Genomic DNA, 22,033 nt, shown 5'->3' with positions numbered 1-22,033 from the left:
GCACACCTTTAGTTAAACTGCCATAAAGGCCACATTATTAACCCGAAACTACACAAAAATTACACTTCAGATACTAAACTTCCTTGACATGCTTCACGTTTTGAAATTTCACAGATATCTGTTACGGTTCTTCCACAAAACGTTCACATGTAAGAGGTTCATCTCTCATTCAGAACAATGACGCCTTTGAAGTCTAGGCACCTCGTTAGCTCAACTATAAACACCTGTGCAATGGAACACGATGATGTCATCACTCCAACTGACATGCTCAGAGCAGCAGACTTCACATAGCTGTGTGCTAACAGTCCAGCCGTGAAGACGGTTAGTGCTAGATCGTATACCTGCTAGGTTTTATGCGGCGGAAGTGACGTAATAGTGGTCGTGGATGAGATGGCAACTTTTGTTGCGCTCGCGCTCCAACAGACAACAGACAGACAAGTCTGTCAAGGATGCCAAAGCGCAACAAACAGGATGCTTTCACATAAAATATTTCAAACACTGAAGGATTTCGAGGAAGCGTTAGCAGACGTGGAAGAAACAACGATCACAAAATATATTGTGTACAAAAAGGAACAGGTTTTCGGGGAAAATAGTAAGTTTGTAAGGTTAGATCGGAAATGTAAGAAATAACGATGACCAAGTAGCCTACATTGTGTCAGTAATCAAATAAGTATATACGTATAATAATGTATAAGTATAAGTATATAGGCTAAGTATAAGTATGTAATATAAGTGGCTAAGTAGTATAAGGGGCTCACAGAACGGCCGGTCGTCAGCGGGCCGGTGCCGGCCGGCTCGGTTAGAGCCGTTAATTCCTTCATCTTTTAAACGGCTGACAGAGGTCCACAGTTTCCCCGCAGCGAGGCTCGCCCGCCCTCCTGTTGACAGTTCACGGGCGTTCACACCACTAAAATGTTTATTTTGGTGTTTTGTGTTTTAATGCCTACAACAATTGAATTATAGGTTGGTAGTTTCAGCTTTCTACATAACCCATAGATTGATAAAAGCGAAAAATACGTGAAACTTTACTTTTACATTCAGCAATAGGTTGAATTATCAGGCGTAAAGTTACTTAAGACATTTCAAATTCCGAGTGTCTTTCCAAATCTAAACTGACCAGTGTTAATGTATATTTTATGGATAAAATTTGTATTTTTGTCACAAATGTTTCAATACGGACGTGAAACCTTTACCAGAGAAAAAGATATCCTGGCAGTTGAAATGTGTACCATATGATGGGGTGCCATTCCAACTCGTGGGCACCAAGATATATGGATGCCACCAGGAAAAGGATAGGTGTACTCGGCAAAAGGAGAAGTACCATGCACAAAAAAAGAAATAAGCGCTATATTTATAAATTGACATGCATTAACAACTTTAAATAATTGGTAATTGAAAATTAAACAACTATTCGTAATATGACATGCATTATGGCATTCTATGACACATAACACTGTGACACATAACAACATAGGAATCAGCATTATGTAAATACATAAGTCGTTTAAACTTTAGAGCAGGGGTCGGCAACCCCTGGCACGCGTGCCAGTGCTGGCACGCGTGGCACCGTAACCAGTGGCACACTAGGAATAAGTGGAATAAGTGTCCAAAATATTTAAATTGTATTTTTGGATCCTGACCGAGACCGCCGCCAGAGCGCGTCTCCCCGTTACTTGCAGAAGGAAGCCATGCACGTAACGCAGCCCCGCTCTCTTTATCTCCAGGTGACTTTCTGCCGCTTTCCTCCGTGGTGCAGTGCTGATCGTTTCACCACGGAGGAAAGCACTTCACTAATTGCAGTACCCATAAGGAGCTGTACAAATGCTGCAGTTTTTGCGTGGCTGTGTATTTAGTTGAAAGCCCAGTGGCGATCTGTTCATCTGTTATCGAAATAATATGCTTCAAAGGTGCGGACTGGCCATCTTGTGTGTTGAACTGTCCTGTCGGCTCCCAGACCGTAGTCGAGGAGGGCAGAAGCAACAAGCTTCAGGTTCAATAAGCCACTTTAGCTTAAATGACTGGAGAGAGGCGAGCTCTTCTTGGGAGGCCGTTGCATTTATTTAGCTGTTCTTCTATTTCACAAAATACATCACAGACCTCTGCTTTTCTTCTGCCTCGTTTCACTTCCAGAAACATACACACGTTCACTCACTGTCGCTCTACCATCCACACACACATGCACAAGCCACACCCCTCTCTCTCTTAAAGGGACAGCGATCTCATCTCACTCTGCATGACACTAATATCATAACATGTGTGCTCTGAGTCTGGAGAATCACAGAACAGACGATCGTCCTTATTATTAGGCCGTTGAAACCAATTATTTAAATTCGGCATCATGTAAGTTGAGCTGACAGGTCCACACACTTCTTCCCCCGCAGCTCCCTCGCCCTCCTGCTGATAGTTGACGAGCGTCAAGCTCCTCAACCCCCCCCCCCCGTTGATAATACTCGATCGTTGGCACGCTGATAACAATTTTTTTTTTAAATGGCACTTCATATCAAAAAGGTTGCCGACCCCTGCTTTAGAGGAATAGGAAACACAATTCAATGGCCTCTTCTGAGACAAAATAAAGGGGGATATCCTTCGTTGGTTCACCTACAGAACCCAACCAGCTCACGGTCATGACCTGGCACCAAATTCTTCCTGTTTACTTATTTTAACAGGGGATGGTATATCTGCAAAAATAAATAGACACAAACAGTACAGATGTAGGGGTAATGACATAATGTCCCACTATACTACAGACCTTGAAAATGTCTACATAAATTAATATTGTATTTCTACACAGCTTTTTTCTCTTAGCTTGAAGACCATGTCTTCAATGCAAGACGCCATCTTGTACAAAATACGAAGAAGATGGATTGCCCTGCCCAGATAACTGTCAGTCAGGTCATGAAATGTCCTGGTTTCAAGGTACAGCACAAGCACAGCACAAGTGCGTTCAATGCTATAATTGCTCTTGTGTCATGATCCCAATTGCCATGTCATTTTTATGTTCCCCAGATTGCAGAGAACAGTAAAACAAAGAGGAGGGAGCTCTCCACAGCACTAAAGGCTGTAGTTGCAGCTGATCTTTCAACAGTTGAAGTAGTCATGGAATACCACACATGCTTCACCCCAGAAAGTGACCATCAAAACCATCCAATTGTTGGAGAGGTAACCATGCAACATCTATTCCTTTAGCTGCTGTAAGAAACAAGATGTGAGGTACAATTTGTGCTGTATAAAGAGGACTTTTTTTAGACAGATTTAAACATCTATAATTACCCTGTTCAACGTCATGTACAGGTAGCTGAACTGCGTGAACCAATGGATTCCAGAGTTGAACAACAAATAGTGAAGCTCACCATGGCTGGTGCCAGAAAGCTCAGTGAGATTAGACGTCACCTGTTCAATTTTGTAAATGACGAGCTGTTCCGGGGGGAGCAGCCACCTCCACGAACACGTCGAAGGTTTTACCCCACAGACAAGGATATCAGGAATATCTTATCAAGAACGAAGGAGGGAATACGTGAATCCAAAAATGACCAGGTCAATCTGCAGGTAATACACTGAGAGTAGAATAGTGTTAATATTGTTCTAGCCATGCACATTTTTGTGGGTGGTTAATGCACAACTTACAGAGTTTGTGACTTCACCAAGCATGGTCAGTTTTTTTACATTATACATTGTCCTCTGAATGCAGGTGTAAGTAAGCAAAAAAAGTAGCAGTATTTGGTTCATATGCAGGGTATAACCATTTTTCAAAATGCAACTAAAACTTCAAAACTGTTTTTGCCCTGATATGACAACAAATGTTCTTAATGTTTGGGTCATGAGGCTACATGATTATAATGTCCAGTTACACTTTAATTCACAGCTTCTGACCCCCAGATGGTTAGTTGATGACTGCAAAATCAAGTACAGGCCAAGCCAGCTACAGGAGGACGGAACTGTCACAAAGCTGCTGTTTTGTTACCAGACAGCCTGGCAGCGAAGGCTTCTCCACCTGTATGGACAACAGATGTGCCTGCTTGATGCTACTTACCGGACGTGTCGTTACTCTGTTCCCCTCTTCTTCCTATGTGTACGTACAAATGTGTGCTATGCAGTGGTTGCCCTCTTTGTGACCCAGAGTGAGACAATAGCAGATGTCAAAGAAGCCCTCCAGGTGTTTAAGGAGTGGAACCCTGACTGGAGCCCTAGCCACTTCATGGTTGATTTCTCAGAGGTAGAGATTTGTGCCCTGGAGGAAGAGTTTCAAGGTGAAATTGCAGTAACTGTAGAAAACTGTTAATTCACAGAATATGAAACGTTAATTAAAAAAATGATACATTTCACATAGTATTCCACCAACTTCCAAAATATAATCATTTACATGCAAACTGATGCAACAATCTATTTCAAAATGTAATAAAGTCATCAATCCACTGACAGACAGATGTATAAAAAGCAGGCCTATATTTTGTCGCGTTTACTATGTAATAGCAACGCGACAAAATAAAATGACAACATGGTGCAGGGTAATATATCTCTTATATTTTATCCAGGTTCGAAGGTGCTTCTCTGCGACTTCCATAGGGAGAAAGCTTGGGTTGAATGGTGCAGGAAGAAAGATCATGGAGTGAGCAACGCACAAGACAGTCTCCTACCGCTTCTGAGAAGCATTGCAGCTGCTTCAACTCCAGAGGAGTTCAGCACACGCCTTTGCAACCTGCAGGAGGCCAAAGTCTGGAAAGACAATGACAAAGTGAGGGCGTGGTTTTCAAATGAGTGGCTCCCAGAGGCTAAGGTGTGTATCAAGTTGAAATATTATATTTACTTGTATATATTTATTATATAATGTGTTGAATTTGAAGAGTCTTCCTTTTAATTGTTTTTGTCTTTTTTTCGTCTTGTGTAGAGATGGGTGCACGTGTTTCGGGATGAAGATCTCAAGGTGGCCATCTACACCAACAATGGGGTGGAAAGACAAAATGAAACCCTAAAGTATTCTCATCTTGAAGGTTATAAGAACTGCAGCCTCAGTGAAATGCTGACTGTGTTGGAAACTGACTTCCTACCAAGGAAATATAGGAAGTGAGCTAACAAATAATTACTATGATTATACATATGTATATTTATATATATATATATATATATACACATACATACATACACACACCAACACACACACACATTTTTATATATATACATGTAATGTTCGATAGCTTTGTTTCTAACATATTTGTTTGATGTTGTTCATTGTTGCATGTTTCTGAGACAATTGCATTATCAAATACCATATCTATGTCAGAGAAAGCAAACTGTCATAGAGAGACTTCTAAGATATTGTTCTCTTCTCTTATTGAAGGTACATTGAACTGAACGTCAAGTACTCCTCATTCTACAGAAGGTACAATGAGAACATGCCAAACATCTTAAAAGACAGACCAAGAAGTGTAGCAGACCATGTGATGTCAAGGCTTACAGAAGCCCAGTTTTATGAAGCGAATGACGTTGTTGCAAAGGGCAATGGCATGTTCCATGTCAAAAGCCAAAGTCATCCTTGCACACAGCACAACATCAACTTTCGTGAAAGTATCATCATGCCATCGTGCAGCTCCAAAGACTGGGCAAAGCACAAGTTGCCCTGCAAGCACTTCTGTGCTGTTTTTAATCATGTGCATGAATGGGGTTGGGAGAAACTGGCATCTAATCACAGGGATAACCCCTCTTCTCCCTGGATAATGCATGTCTGGGACAGACTTCTTGTGAGAGGGATAGCAGCGGCAGATCAGACATCACAGATCATACATATACACCGGTATCAGTGGAAATGCAGTCACCATGTAACGCTTTGCCCGAAAAGAAAAGACCAAGAAAGGTTAAACAAAGAAGGGAATGTGCAAGTCTCTTGCGTGAGATTACTGACTTAACATACCATCTGCAAGATGAAGATTACCTTAAAACGTTAAATGACTAAATGACCGAGATCTTAGAAGATGTGAAGCTACACACTCCACATGATCAGAGCCTTACTCTGACGTTCACACCTAAGAAAAGGAAGAAGGAGATGGCCAACCTACCTGTGAAAACCGTGCCACAAAAGCACCAATTCACAAAAAGGGTAGGCTGCTTTGCAGAAGCTATGAGGTTGAACTTCCGGGTCAGCATGAATTTGAAATGAACCTTGTAAAACATTTAACTGTACAGTTCGGCATTCATATGTTTATTATTTTTATATCACATATTGTTGTTATATATTGTACAATGTGGAATTTGACTTTTTATGTAAATGTTGTTATTTTATTGCACATTTTAACTTTAACTTCTTATTTATCCATACATATTTTTATTCTATTTAATTACAACTTGTATTGCAACATTTTTACTTTAACTCTGTAAGGTTACATTATCCTTTTAATCTTTTTATTTATCTTGTATTGCACATTGTTATTCTTACTTCCTATATTAATGTACATCTTTTAATTGTATTTTATTATATCTTTGTTGTATTGCCCTCTTTTACTTTCACTTCTTATTTCAACATAAATATTGTTATTTAAAATCATATTGAACATTTCTGCTTTCATTTCTTGTTTGTTTTATATGTTTATATTCATATGGTTATTTTATTTTGCATTGCCAATTTTTGATTTTACTTCCTATAGTTACATTCATCTTTTTATTATATTTTTCTTATCTTGAAATTCACACTTTTACTTATTGTGTATATATACATTTAGTTATGTATTAAGTATGTTATTTTGTTTGTTCTAAAATTTAGCAACTGTCACAAAACAACATTTCCTCCACAGGATAATGAAATGATTCTGATTTAACTTCCATGACGAAATACTGGTCAGATATCCACCAGATCTTTTAGTGATTTTTGTCTCTCTTGGAGAAATTAAATCGCAACATCCAATAAAAAAAGTTCTAAACACAAATACACAACCGAAAATAATACATGTAATACTATAATATAAAGAGATGGACGAATTCATTTCAATAAACATGTGAAAACTAAATCATACAGGTTGCAAGGGGTTTATTTGTGTGAAGACGGCAGCAGCCAGTAAAGTAAAGGGCGTCTCTTGTCCTCGGTGGCAGATTACGTCACTTCCGCCTAAAACCCAGCAGGTATACGATCTAGCACTAACCCATCTACGGGACCGTTTTGAGATTTCTTCAAATGCCGTTGCCATGGCGACAGACCTCTCGCCATGAAACACGATGTCGCTCTAAGTCCAATCGACACGGTCCAATCGTACCCCAATCTTCAATTGTATATCACCGGTCCATGCGTCAACAGCTCTACGCCAAATCTGAGATCCCACCATATGCCGTTTCCATGGAAACGCATCCCTCGCCATAAAACAGGATGTCGCTATAACTCCTATGAAAATGTTCAAAATGTGCTCAAACTTCACATGTGTGCTAACAGTCCAGCCGTGAAGACATCTAAGGGACAGTTTTGCGATTTCTTCAAATCCTGTTGCCATGGCAACACAATGCTCACCATGAAACACGGTTTTCTCACAACTTCAGTTCAAATGCTCCAAACGCCCCAAAACTTCACAGGTTTGGTAACAATGCAGCCATCAACGCATCTAAGCGTATTATGGGATGTCATCAAATGCCGTTGTCATGGCGACAGATCATTCACCATCAAGTTAGTTCAAATGTTTGCAGTTCAAATATTCTGCTGCTTTTCCAAGCCTTTTTACTTTATTTTCTTCTCTCATCGCACATTCAAGCCCACAGTGTTCATGTATCATTTCAATCTAAATTATTCACTTTCTTTTTACATATTACATTTCAGCATAGCAGTTTAGCGTCAGATTTTCAGCATAAAGCATTCCCACTAGCAATTTCTTCAGGAATTGCATTCTCTAGTTAAAATAGCGTCCCCCCAGTAAAAAAAATCCCCACTACACCACTGATATTGGACATTGGGAACCTACCTGTAAATTCATCACTGTCTAATATATATTTAGCTGCCCTTATTCATAGTGAGGATGTTAAGTGCTATGGTTATGACATTGTGTTAGTAGATGATCTTATTACATTAGAGCAGGGGTGTCAAACTCAAATACACAGTGGGCCAAAATTAAAAAATCGGTACTAGTCGAGGGCCGGACTGGTTCAATGTTTATTGAATGAACTTATTGAAATTAACTTATTGCACATATTAAACCTGGAACTAACTAAGCTTAAATTATTGCCTACAAAAACAACATTAAACATTAAATAATCAGCTGCATTCATTTCTTATGGCTCTATCTGCAGCTTTTCCGGAGTCCTTTCTTGATTACATTTTTCCAAAGGCCAACAACAGCTTAAAAAAAAACGATTTCCCTCCAAGAAAAAATCAAAGATGCCCTGTCGTCGCAAGAAACAAAGTGCAGAAGGAAACATCCATTGAAACTCAGTTTGCTGCTCTGTGATGCTAGTTCAAGCCAGATACTTGGCTCCTCCCCTTGGGTGCAAGTTCATCAGTGTTTGGGCTCAGGCTCTGCGCTGAGGAAACCCTCAGGATTGAGTGAAGGTGTGCGTGCAATATACCGGCGGGCCAGATCTAATAGTGATTATAAATTATCCTGTGGGCCGAAATGTAATCCAACAAGGGCCTGATTTGGCCCCCGGGCCTTGAGTTTGACACATGTGCATTAGAGCAACAAGGAGTGTTTATGGCCAAGTTGGGGAAAATTGTGAAAGGCTTTGTTCATTGTGTAGTAGTAGACAATCTAGGGGCCCATGGCAGGTTTCTTGGAAAGTTTTTCTGCTAAATAGTTTGGGAGATTTTGCACAAGAGAAAATGACGACATTCAAACAAAAGAGGTGTAGTCGGGAGCATTTTGGCTAAGAAGCAAGGACATTCATAATTCTCATCTAAAAGCTATTGAAGACAATTCATGAACTAGACATTTTGGTGTTAAAAGAAAGAGTGTGCTGTCAGAAAGTCTGTCATATTTCAGTGTAACAGAGAGTTTTCCTCCAGATATAGCTCATGATCTGCTTGAAGGAATTATCCCTGTGGAGATTTCTCTTTGTCTTACTGTGTTAATTTCCCAAAAATATTTTACCTTAGCCTATTTAATGAGGCGATAAAAACATTTCCATTTAAGTGGACTGATAAAACTAACTGCCCCCATCTTGTTCCCCTCACCTTCACAACAAAGAGGACAATTGGTGGAAATGCACATGAGAATTGGAGCATGCTGAGATTTCTTCCTCTCTTGGTTGGAACAAGTGTTCAGATGAACCAGTCTGGCAAATCCTGTGTGAATTAAAGGACATTGTAGAACTTGTTGTTACACCATTTCACACTGAGGACTCTATTTATTATCTGAACTTCAAGATATCTGAACACAGGACTGCATTCAAAGAAGTGTTCCACCATGAAAGAATTTGTCCCAAAAATCATTATTTGGAACACTATCCATGGTTGATTCGCCAGTTTGGCCCCCTTGTTGCACTATGTACTATGAGATTCGAAGCAAAGCAGAGCTTCTTCAAGAGAGTAATGCGTCATACAAACTGTTACAAAAATGGAGGTTACCGATTTCTCAACACTTCCCCTTGATGTCATTAATGAAGATATTGCACAGGCAGTAAAAGAGAGACACCCACACATAGGATCGGCATGGTGGTTGCCCATGGGTCGCTCGCTGGACTTCCAGAGTTTTGTGAAATAATTCATATGATTGTTCTACAAGAGACATTACTTTTCATTGTGAAAACATTGGAAGCTTGGTACCTTGAACATTATCGAGCATACGACTTGGTTGTACCCACTTCCAGACAACAAAGGTGAGAGTGTGCCAAGGTTGGCCTGAGGCTAAATGCCAAGAAAACTGAGGTTATTACCTATAACATCTTACCGGAACATCCACCTCTGACAACAACAGAAGGCACTGTGCTTAAAGAAGTCAAGGACTTCAAGTACCTGGGCTCATGGGTCAACTCAACCGAGCAAGATCTTAAGGTGAGGAAGGCACTTCCATGGAGGGCCCTGAACGGCATGACCAGTGTATGGAACTCCAACCTTCCCCGTCAAATCAAACTCAGCTTCTTCTATGTAACGGTAGAGTCTTTTCTCCTCTATGGCAGTGAATGCTGGACCCTGAAGCCAACCCTGCAAAAGTCTCTAGACGGATGCTACACCAGAATGTTGCGAGCAGTACTTAACATCAGCAAGAGTGTACATTTAACCAACAACATACTGTACGAGGGAATACCAAGGGTGAGCGAGAAAATTGCAGCCAGGAGAATGAGACTAGCAGGAGATTGCCAAAGGCATCAAGAGCTGCCAGCCGGCAAATTGGTGCTGTCGGAACCAACACAATGGCATCGGTTACGAGGACGTCCCGCACAAACATACGTGGACGTACTCAAGAACGACGCAGGAGCACAAAGTATCAATGAACTGGCCAGATGTATGGAGAATTGGGATGACTGGAAGCGACGATGGAGGGCTCGTCTGAGGACAACCTAGAGAGAAGGCTAATTGGGGTGCAAGAACTGACAGATCCCTATCCTCTTGCTCACTACATGGTTGGTGGACGCCACCTCACTGAAGAGATACATACACGTATAAGGTTGTATGAGGGTGGGGTTGAGAATGTTGATTTTTTTTATCTTTTGAACTTGCTTTTCTTTAAGGTCTATTTAAGTGTCCCTTTAAAATAATATCCCTCAATTACATTCTCAAAAAAACAGGGTAACAATTTGTGGAATGTGATCTGGCTGTGTATTCCACAGGTGAATAGCTTTGCACTTAGGACATTTAGTATGCATTAGAGATTTATTTAAAGATTAAACACTACTTTTCAGTACACTTATGTATTGCACAAGTAGATGAAAAATACAAGACCGCCCTTCATTAATATTGTTGCATGTGAAGTCAATCCTCACAACTGTATGTCTATTGAACAAGAGCTACTAGTGGCAATAATTTGCTCTGTCATTCCAGGCATGTCACTATTGTAAGAGTGACATTTGCTTTCAGTTGTCAGTGTATCATTGCACTATTACTAATATCATTGTTTATGCTCTTCTTTTTTTCCAGTTCCTTTTGGGTTGCCTGACATGACCGTGAAAACGCCAGCCAAGTTACAAATTCTTCTGAATCCCGATGACACCAGGAAGCTAGTTCTGCCTAATGGCATTCCAGAGACAATGGAGCAGCTTACTGATGAGGTCAGGAAAGTGTGTGAAATAAGTGGAGGATTTAGAATACAGTATGAAGACAGAGACTTTGGAGATGCAGTAGTCAACCTGACATCCACTGCTGACCTTCAAGATTTGACAACTATCAAGATCATCCTTATACCTGATGATGGTATCGCCACAATAAAAGGCCACTCTGAAACGTGCAATTTTGCTTTATTGGGGGGGGTCTGGGGAGGCCCGAAAACTAGTCAGTTTAACCCTAACCCTAACATGTCACCCATTGAGCATGTTTGGGATGCTCTGGATCGGCGTATACGACAGCGTGTTCCAGTTCCTGCCAATATCCAGCAACTTCGCACAGCCATTGAAGAGGAGTGGACCAACATTCCACAGGCCACAATCAACAACCTGATCAACTCTATGCGAAGGAGATGGGTGACATGTTAGGGTTAGGGTTTAACCCTAGGGTTTTCGGACCCCCCCAGACCCCCCAAATAAAGCAAAACTGCACGTTTCAGAGTGGCCTTTTATTGTGGCCAGCCTAAGGCACACCTGTGCAATAATCATGCTGTCTAATCAGCATCTTGATATGCCACACCTGTGAGGTGGGATGGATTATCTCGGCAAAGGAGAAGTGCTCACTATCACAGATTTTTTCAGATTTGTGAACAATATTTGAGAGAAATGGTTATTTTGTGTATATAGAACATGTTTTAGATCTTTGAGTTCATCTCATGAAAAATGGGAACAAAAACAAAAGTGTTGCATTTATATTTTTGTTCAGTGTAGTTTGCTCAATGCATGAGTATATCACAATTAATGTTACTATCATTGTTTAGAGTTGGTGTCTTGTTCTCATGCTATCCATTTTTGTCACTTGAAACATAATTTTGCATTATGTGTGCATTTGTGCTTTCTTTTAGAGCCTTGATGTGGATCATAAGAGAGAGTGCCTGCTGAAGTGTCTTTTTGTGTACCTCAGTGAACAGGTGGACAAACTCATCAAGGAGTATCTGGTAATTACATTTACATTATTAACTTAAGTTTAGAGGAAATATTGAATACTCAAACGTTAAGTTCATACAGTATCTCAGATAATTGAAATATGAATGTCTATAATTATATTAAAGTTGTATGCCCCCCCATTGGGAATTAACCATCAGGTTTTTTATAAATCAAAAGTAATTTGCTACAACAAAGTCAAAGTCAACTTTAATGTCAATCTTTCAGTTTGTGTGTACAGACAGAGTGCAGGTTGAGTTTCATTGTTTTGTTAAAATGTTGCTGGAACATATTGAAATGTTTGTCTCTTCAGGGCAGCAGCGCATATGGAGCAGCAAAAGCCTAGCATTAAACAGATACTACATCGAATTATTGCATCGTGAAAAGTTTCAGTCTTTGGCAAGATTCTATACAAAAACATGAAAACACAAGGCAGTTTTATCTTGTATCTTAATCTATTAAGCAACTTGGCAGTGGTAACATTTTGGAGATCACTACAAATATGTGTATTAATCAAGCGGCAAACCCTGGGGAAGAGCCGGGACGCCAATACGGAAGTGCCACACACTGCAGTTCATCTAGTGGCCAGTAGGAGCAGTCTGCAGAAGGAAGCAATTTCCTTAGACCCCCATGTTAAAATGCCCAACTTTACAGCAGAAATAAACATGTTTACATCGTGGTTCAAAAAAACATATTCTCTGTATAGTTAGATCCCCCCTTCATGAATATGGATTGGGGGGATGAATTTTTTCTCAACTCATCTGTTTAATTAATATTAAGCCTTAAAGTTATGCATATATTAGGGGCGTGGTCACATTGAGTGACAGCTCCGTTCAATGACTGCTGCTGCTAGCTTCTTGTCTCTCTGCTAGCTGCTCCGTGAAGCTAGCTACAGGGACTATGCCTGCTCAGTTCATACAGGGAACACAACTTGATCCGGGTGGTTGTTTGTTCTTCATGCTTATATATCGGACTATTGTGACTCGCTCTGCGGTTAAAACAGACGGTGCATTAAATGCAGTTTTGCGGTAAGTGAAATTTGAGTACTTTATTTATGATTTTAATCATAAATTGATTTTTGATTTTAATCAGCTACGTAATGAATGTTAAAGTCCTTATCTTGCGTAATTTACTGTAGCTGAAAGATCATAGAACTGTTTCAAAATGCATTAACTTGTTGGGTCTTATTCCAGTAACACGTGATATAGATCGAATATCGTTTCCTATTTGCTGTAAATCACTTGTTAATATCGGGAAAATGGGTCAAATTCAGAGGTATCCAGAAAAGTCTGGATTCAAACTTGCCGCTGCTTGGTGCTGTGTCGTGACGTCACGTGTGGTTCCGCGAATCCTGGTGAGTTCAGCCCGTCCCAGCATCACACAGTGTAGCATTGCTGGTATAGCCGCATGTCAACTTTGTGTATCAGTGTTTATCTCCGAGTTTGTCTTGTTTTTTCCGGATCATGGTGAAGAGGTGTGTCGTTGGAGGGTGTAGCAACACCAATCGGGATGGTTTTACCGTTCATTTGTTCCCGAAAGAGAAGGTTTTACGGGAGAAATGGGAGCGATTTGTGCGATCCGGACGGCAGCAGGGAGCCAGACAGCGGCAGCCGGGAACCACACGTGACGTCACGAAATGGCCTGCTTCCAGAAGCAAAGTTTTTTTATTGGACCTAATATTTTTCCTTTTTTTACATATTATTCAGTATGAAATAAAGAAACATACATTGACTATCTGTTGCATACACCCCCCAGAAATCAACTGCCAAAAAAAGTTTTTAATGTAAGATAAGGACTTTAAGGCTTGGGTTAGCGTGTAAGCGACATCGGTACTAACGATGCTAATAGTAGCATCCAAGTTAAAATCATAGACTATATATAAAGGTTAAAACGAAATAGACAAGCGTTAAGTAGGATAATACTGTAGAACAAACGGCTTCTGTTTGAGGTTGATAAAATAAGGTCATCCTTGTAATTTAGAGAGATGATTATTATGTAGGTAGGAACTGTATGCATCGCTAAGGTTAATTTAAATTGGCTGTGCTCAAGTATGTAGACAAGCTAATGTCGAAGTAGTGTATGTGAAATCAACCTCACAATAAAATGTGTGTGTATTACAATTATTAATGTCATATTTCAAGATGATTACTTAGATATTACAATATGGTTGGTTGAGCTGGAGTTCATTATTGAGCTTACACGTTAACGTCACAGTCATCTGAAGAACGAACCAAAACCTTGTTGTTTTTATTAATTGCATTACCAAATGGGTATCAAATAAACAGTAAGCATTGGTAACACAACTTCCAAAGTTACAGTAAAATAAAAAGGATCCTGACTCGGACAATACACAATCCAACATGTTCAACAGAAGAGAATCAGTTATATTGTTTGTACACATGTTACTTTACATATATATCTGTTTGTTTAAGGTAGGGTGACCAGACGTCCCCGTTTGTATTGGCGTGTCCCCGGTTGAAACTGTCCCCGGAAATTTCTCCATTTTTTAATATACGTTAAACACACATAGCAAGGTGAAATAAAACTTTTCATGTCAGGAAACAATGGGTAAACAGACTGTGGTCAAGCCAGCCCCCACTTCGAAAACTGCCTTCAAAATAAAAGTGTATGCGTTTAAAATCTCAAATTAGATCTATTGTCCATCTATATTTTGATTATTATTTAATGGAAACCGTCCATAATCAAAGAGTCATTCGAAATCAATCAAATACTTATTTCACTTCAGGGTGATAGCAGGAGACCCCATCTAGTCAATCAGAGAAAATCAGGACAATCTGATGAAGAATTTCAAAATAAAATACTTTTGAAATCTCATATATGGGCTATCGTCCTTCTGTTTTTATACAACAATAAATAAAAAACTATCAAATTATCAAATATATATATATATATTATATATATATATATATTATCAAATATATAAAATGTTCGAATTACATTGAACCAGAATTGTCCCCCTTTTTTCTTTAACAGTGAAGAAAATGGGATATGTTAATGATATATTGACCGCAAAACTGAAAATGTCCCCAGTTTTAATTTTGAAAATCTGGTCACCTTAGTTTAAGGTGTCCAGGTGATGCAGACAGGCTGGACCAGAGAGTGAAAGACATAACTGGACTCCTCACAGCAGTGAACTTCAGCTCAGGTACAAAGACTCTTTTTTTGATACTGTACAAAGAATCAAGAAAGATATTGGTTTAAATGAATGAAGTATTGACTTTAATACACTGATATACATTCCATTAAACAATACTAAATACTAGATCACCTACAAATCAGTGAAGTTGAGGGGTTTTTAAATGCAAAAAGTTACATTTAGATGTTAACAAGCAATATGATTTTGTCAGCTTTCTAATTTAATGTATTGAAGGCAAAGATATTTAACACAGTGAGAACTGCTACTGTTTATCTCTCAATATTGTCTGTAAAAAACGTGGTAAAAGTTATTCTTTCAGTGAGACAACAGAGCAAGCTTCTACAGTTGCACTACGCTTTGATAACAGTTAAATATTATTTTGATAATAACATACATTTCAATGTTGATGAACTTCATACTGTTCATTCATAATCTGATTGTCTTTGTAGCTCACTATTGAAATAAAAAAAAACATTACAATTACAAAATAATTATATCTACAGCCCCTAAACACACAAACACACCGCTTTCATAAATAACACACTTGTTCTCCAATAATATGTTTTATGTTTCCTGTAATTTTCGTTTGGAAAGGACATGCCTGAAAGACACGACATGTTCTCCTTCTCTGAGGGTCAAGAAGAACATCCAAGAGGAAAATTAAAAGCTGATGCTATGAGATTTTAAGACCAGTACACTAAGAAACTACTTTTATTGTAAAAACAGTCAGCTGATGGAATGCACCTATTTCCACATCTACACTCCATTCGCTGATTATTTCTATTTGCCTCGCTTTATGAGCTTCACATCACTTGTGCCTTGTACCGCAGAGTTTGCAATGTCACTAATAAATGGGGCCAATCTTCAGTAAGAATAATGGACAAAAGGAGTGCAAATACAAATACAATTTATTGAAATGTGAACCAAAGCTTAATCAAACATGTTTTAAATAAAAAGCACATGGACATGGACAGAAGGTGTAAACCTATTAAATGTATAAGTAAGTAAACACATTTAGTCAAATAAAGTGACAGACTAGGCCTGTGCAGTTGGTATCAGCTTTGCCCAGCATGGGCTCCTCCATCAGGCCTGATCCTCCTCGCAGAGGAAAGACCCTCAGTCCTCTCCAAACCAACAGACAGGACGTCCATCACACGGAGTTTTCTCCCTGAAGTCTCTGCAGCTCTCTGGACACCACGCTGTCTCAATCCGTCCACAGTGAATATGAGAGGGGGAAAATGAAAATAATAAATGCTTTAGACCAGAGGTGCCCAGTACGTCGAACGCGGTCGACCGGTCAACCACGGGGGCAATGCTGGTAGATTGCGAGTCATTCATAAATAAAAAAAATCCAGCTCCGTTAAAATAGACAAAACAGGTTTTGATCCCTCCTCCCTTGGCCTCCCTGCCACTTAATTCAGGAGTTTACTTGATTACTTGATTGACAGAAAAAGTGACCTATCGTTTTCCAGTCTATTAACCCAGAATGCAAAGCGATACAAAATCAGTTAAGTGCCGGGAAAACTCAAATTAAGTTAAAGAGACAAACAACAAAATGAGTGCGGGACCGAGCAAAAAGCTAAAGACATACCACTTCCACCCAGAATGGGAGGAAGAATATTTGTTTGTGATGTCACATTCAAAGGTTATTTGCCTTATTTGTAAAGGAAGCGTCGCTCTGCCAAAGAAAGGTAACGTGGAGAGGCATTATCGGAGTGTTCACAAGGCATATGAATGCGACTTCCCTCCGAGTAGCGAGTTGAGAAAGAGAAAGGCATTATTGCTACAAAAACATTATCTCCCAGTCTCTTAGTGTCGCCAACTTGTTTCTAACATGCAAAAAGACAAACAAATGCGTCTATGGTCGGTATATTTTCAACCTTTCCAATCCATACGAGATCTCTCTCTCCCGTCTGTGGGCGAGGGGGCGGGGCAGTTTACACACACTCGGCTGCTACATGCAGCAACACACGGCGGGGATGGCGGAGAGAAGCGCTCCAAGGTGTGGTTAAATGTTACCCGTCTTGAGGTGGAAAATGCTCTTGGCCAATAGTGCAATAAGAGTTTAGCATGTCAGGGACCACATTCAGACGGAGGAATGCACCAGGTTCGACTGTCTTTCTAGTAGCTCTGTAGCCCCATCCACGAGTAACTTTTCCACGTCAGGTGTTATGTATGCTAGAAGCAACACACGGAGTTAACTCAATTATACAAACATGGGTTAATGATTAGAGGTAACAGAGTTACTCTTTATTTTGTTAAAGTTTCAGCTATTCTGTTTACAGTTCTGTCATCAGATTATTTAATACGATTTATTAAAACATTGTTGTTTCTTTTGATGTGAAATATTATTTATTTTATTTAAATAAAAAGCGATGTTAATTTTGTTCAAAATGTGTTAAGTTAATTTAATAATATATGTATTTTTGAATCAAGTATGCATCTTTATTGTCTTCATTGTTAGTTTCCACATGCCTAAAACAACCTCAAGCTAAATCTAAAAGTTGATGGCTAAATAAGAGCGTTTAAAGAAATTGTGCAAGGCATACAGTAATAGTCCGAATAGTCGATTTATCGTTTCATTAATCGATAGATTAATCGATTATCAAATTAGTTGTTTTTTGCAGCCCTATTGTAGTTATCCCATGTATGAATAAAACGTGTTATTCAGCAACCCTTGCAATTTGGGATTTTATTTTTGGTTTGTAGACCTCGGTGAGCTGGTCATTTCAAAAGTAGCTCACAAGCCAAAAAAGTGTGGGCAGAGGAAAGACCGTCAGTCCTCTCCAAACCAACAGACCGGACGTTGTTAGAAATTAAAATCAATGTTTTATGGCATAATTTAGTTTAAACATGCCATCAGTTAAAATGCTGATTTATACTGAAAAAATTGAAGTTTTCGCGCACAATGTCTGATGTCAAGCTTTTATTGGGAAAATACTTCCGGTTAGTTTCCGCTTGTGATTAGAGTTTATTTTGAAAAGCTATTTCGGAAAGGATCTCCGGAATACCAACAGTAACTTGACTTCAGGCTTTACGGAAAACACGATTTACAGCCGGTAAAATGTGTTAAATGAAAAGTGATGAAAGAGAATATGAGGAGGAGAGGCGTGTTTATGTACATGTTGAATGTAAAAGGTCTGAATCCTCTGTTTAAACGCAATAACGGGAGTGATTAAGACGTGGAGGACCGGCCCCCAGCTGCGCCAACCGGCTGACAAGGAGGAGCCAGCAGAGGAGATATAGCAGCTGGAAACCAGGGGCTCTCTTCCCTAACGAGGAGCAGATCACAGCTGTTTGTCTGACTGAACAATATCATGCTTGTGACATACCCGCGCCTTTTTTAATTAAAGTACCCAATTGAACCTTCACAGAGACTCCATTTAGTCTCCTTTTAAAGCTTCTCTCCTGGACGGGAGAATAACGAACACAGTTTACAACGTCCATGACACGGAGGTTTCTCCCTGAAGTCTCTGCAGCTTTCTGGACACCACGCTGTCTCAATCCGTCCACACTGAATATGAGAGGGGGAAAATGAAAAGAATAAATGCTTTAGACAATAAGAAACATAAAGTTGACTGTTGAGTTGCTCAGTTTTTTTAGATTGTCAATACTATTACTGTATAACTAATATATCAGGTTAAGAGGCCTTTAAATAGGTCTTTAAATACATGTTTTCTTTTGAATTGTTTGTCTAAAGTCAAGGATCTAGAACGGGTTCGTAGTTTTAATGATACAGTCTGGTTATTATGCTGTTTGGAGGAGGCCTCACAGGTAAAAGCACTAACTAGCTACCATTACATGTACCTTAGCTTGACTTAAATGTATTAAACGTAGGCTATAATTAAGTGATATCAAAATATAAATAACTAATGTCATGCAAACATATTAATATTTGCTTGATTCCAGTGTTGAATTTAGCACAATTGCATACAAATATTAAGGGATTTTAAGATTCTGAAGTATTATGCTAAAAACTCAATAACTTAGATTATTGTTTATAGTTTTGCTGAATAGTTTCAAGTCCGCTTACCTTAGAAACGTAAAATGCCACGGCAGTGTGCAGATGAGGAGCATGTTTCATCAGAATAACATTCTAATTCATTTCTTGTTTATCAGGTTTCGCAGAAGGATGAAGCTAAAACTGAGCTGGATCAGTGTACCTATGCGGTGTTTGTCTTCAGGGAGCAGGACGATCCTATCCTGCACATCGGAATCATTGTTGAAGGTGTGGAAGTCCTCAAGGGGTTTCCATCAGTTGCACATGCATGTGCCATGTTATTTGGCATCATCTATGCCCTAAACTTGAGCTATCCCAATGAGCTCAAGTTCACCTTTGATGCACTGCATAAAAATATTAATGGAGATTGAACCAAAGAAAATGACACGCAGAGTTTGCAGTCTGAGTGTCAAGCTTTAAGCTTTGGATAAATGAATGACTTTTTAATACATCATGTTTTCAGTTCTATAGCTTGTATTTAATGTACTACAGTGTAATGCGGTTGTGATATGTAGATAAGAGAAACTGGCTCCAAAGTTCCAGAGGATACGTGGTCAGCAAGAAAATGTGCCTTAATACATACCCTACACTCAGCTGGAGAGACTACAGGAAAAGTGTGAACTGTATCAATCGTGCAGTGATAAAGGACAAAATTGACAATTTCTTCACTGCGTAGAAAAAGGAATCCGGAGTGGAAGAGCTAAAGGCGTGTTGCTCTGGATTTCTGATTTGTTTCCCCTGTCAACAGGGTTCTTTGTGCTTTATAACTATTGTGCAACAACTGACTTAATCTGAATTCAATGAATTTGGTTCTTGTTATAAAAAAAACCTGCATTTTTCTGAAGTTGTAAATAAGAGCTGCAGAAAATATGTTTACATATTGAAGGTTTTACAAAGTGTTTAAAAATGTAAAAAAAACAAGTTCACATGCAATTACAAGGCAGCCTCATTTAAACACTGTCAGAAAGTTTTACAATTGAATGCTATTTCATTACATATTTCAATGTTAAAAGGAGAGATATGCAAGCGTCAGGGGGGTTTTGTGAATGTTGTTCTTTTTGTATTCTAAGTGATCTTGATTTACTTTATACTTTGTATTTACATAAGTGCAAATTGGTTGCATAATTCACTCTATTCATTTTTTTATTATAATTGTAGTAAAATGTTTTGATGTATTTTATTAGGTTATGAATTCAAAATGTAATTTGTGTTTACAGAAAGAAAAAAACAGCATTGTATTGATGTACACAAAGTGTTTGCTTTTATTAAAAGAACATACATCATACAAAAAATACTTCTTTGTTCTGAATCAGAAAATGTAACCAAATGTAGTATTTATTTTTAATTGATTTACTCAAACTTAAAAACTCTACTTAAATCTAATATAAATATGAGGTTAGTCCAAAAGGAAAAATTAAGTTATAACAAAGTAATAAATGTTGTGCGGTCTTCAGAATGAATCATCTTATTACTTTGTGTGAATGTAAATATTTTTTACTTAACTCAACTTCATTTTTTTAGGTTGAGAAATGAATTGGAATAAACTAAAAAGATTAGCTGTAAAAAATTAGTGAAAACAATGTAAGTTAGTCCAGAGTATCATTTTTTTTCAGTGTCTAACGCATCTGTGAGTCTGTGACATAAATAGGGGACATAGAATGACACGCACAAAGGGACTGCCGGCCAAATTCGAACCAAGCCTGCTGGAAGTATGCCGGGCGTTGAAGCAAATATTTTCGTAGTGGCCAAACAGTGAAACTACATCTTCCATGTCAGTCGTTGACTTCACGTCACAAAAATACTTTTTCACATTGACTTACATTGGAAAACAGACGTCTGTGACTTTTTTTTAGATTAATAAACTTCACAGTCAGAACACTTGAATACCCCTTATTTAAATCCTTAGGTCCAAAATGTTGTGAAATGCATTGAGAGCCAAATCCAGAATAATTTTCACTCTCCAATCATCTGACTAAACCAAGACCGGCTGTCATGCAACGAATTGAAGGCGGGGCATCAGGAAAACACAAATCCCTGGAAGATCTGGGTATGTTTGTTCTAGAGACTCAGGCTATTTTGGCTTCATGTGCCACTGAGTAACTCTCATAAGAATGAACATGCTTACTACGCTGTATCTAGTTCTATCATAGATCCCAACTTGTTCCAAAATGCAGCCTGTTACATTGTAGTTTTTCAGATAAAGTGCTTAATCTCAACGTAAATGGTAAATATTCCATTTTAAAATGATGAATTTGAATAACTAGAATTGCTTGTATACCGACTCTTCAGGAACCCTTCTCGATTATTAGTCTCAACAAGAATAAGCTTTAGTGATGTCTCACTTGAAAAGCATACGAGTGCCATCTCAGCGGTTCAGAAACGAATGGTATCAGCAAACACTCAGTACAGTATTATCTCCTTTGGTGCCGAGAGAGACCCTTGCATGACAGCCCACTTTTCATCCTTTATCAGAGAAGTGATGTATGTACCAACTGTTTTTAGATGACACCAACCTCTATTATTTATCAGCCTCAACCACTGGCAGAGTGTTGGTATTTTCAGCACCAGACAATCCCCCAACGAGGATTAAAGAAGGGTTTTGTTTTGTTTTTGTATTGGAGACCCAGTATGCTTTGTAATATTTTGTGTGAGTCACGAGAGAGCTGCTTGAATTGGAGGGGGGCTTGATGGGCACCCTTGGAAGTTTACTGCTGTGTCTCCATCTCCTGTGG

At 39.0% G+C, this 22,033-nt stretch overlaps 1 long non-coding RNA gene across 1 annotated transcript; it reads left to right on the top strand.

Moving 5' to 3' along the window:
• Positions 1–13,064: 13,064 nt before the first annotated feature.
• LOC307033265 lies at positions 13,065–20,427 on the top strand. The gene is made up of 3 exons (XR_013806438.1): positions 13,065–13,172; positions 15,225–15,310; positions 19,421–20,427. It is a non-coding gene; the product is annotated as an uncharacterized lncRNA (long non-coding RNA).
• The last annotated feature ends 1,606 nt before the right edge of the window (positions 20,428–22,033 follow it).

This window comes from Notothenia rossii (assembly GCF_949606895.1).
Source record: "Notothenia rossii genome assembly, chromosome: 3".
Taxonomy (NCBI): Eukaryota; Metazoa; Chordata; class Actinopteri; order Perciformes; family Nototheniidae; genus Notothenia; species Notothenia rossii.
This window is presented reverse-complemented; position numbering and strand designations above follow the sequence as displayed.